Source organism: Pteropus alecto, unplaced genomic scaffold (genome assembly GCF_000325575.1).
Source record: "Pteropus alecto unplaced genomic scaffold, ASM32557v1 scaffold34, whole genome shotgun sequence".
NCBI lineage: Eukaryota > Metazoa > Chordata > Mammalia > Chiroptera > Pteropodidae > Pteropus > Pteropus alecto.
In genome coordinates, this window is record NW_006435763.1 from 1,996,374 (window position 1) to 1,996,864 (window position 491).

A 491-nucleotide genomic window follows, 5' to 3' on the forward strand; every position below is an offset into this window, starting at 1 on the left:
TCGCCGCTGTCACCCGCCGCGGCCGCCCCGGCTCCCGCCGCTCCATCTCTGCGCTCCGGCCCTGAGACCCCCGAGCCCTGCTCGCAGACCCCCGTCCCATCACTCCCAGCTTCCTGACCCCATGCACCTCAGTTCTTGGCCCTTGATCACCTGCAGTTGTCTGGCGTCCCGAGTCTAGGCACTCCTAGTTCCCTGACTCCTGTCCATCACTTAACGCCAGCTCTTCGGCACTTGTCCCCCAGTCCCTCCAGTCCTCTGACTCCCTTGAGCAGTCATTTACCAGACCCCCAGTTCTCAGATCTCCCATGTCTTAGTCCCAACTAACTCTTAGACCCCCTGAGTCCCAGTTTCAGTTCCGGGTCCCCCTACTTCCCAGTCATTGCCACCACCCAGGCCCCTTGTCTCGGTCACGCCAGTCTCCACACAGTGTCCTCTCTAGACACTCGTAGTTTGCTGACCCCTGAAACCCATTTCTCCGTAGCTCCCCGTCC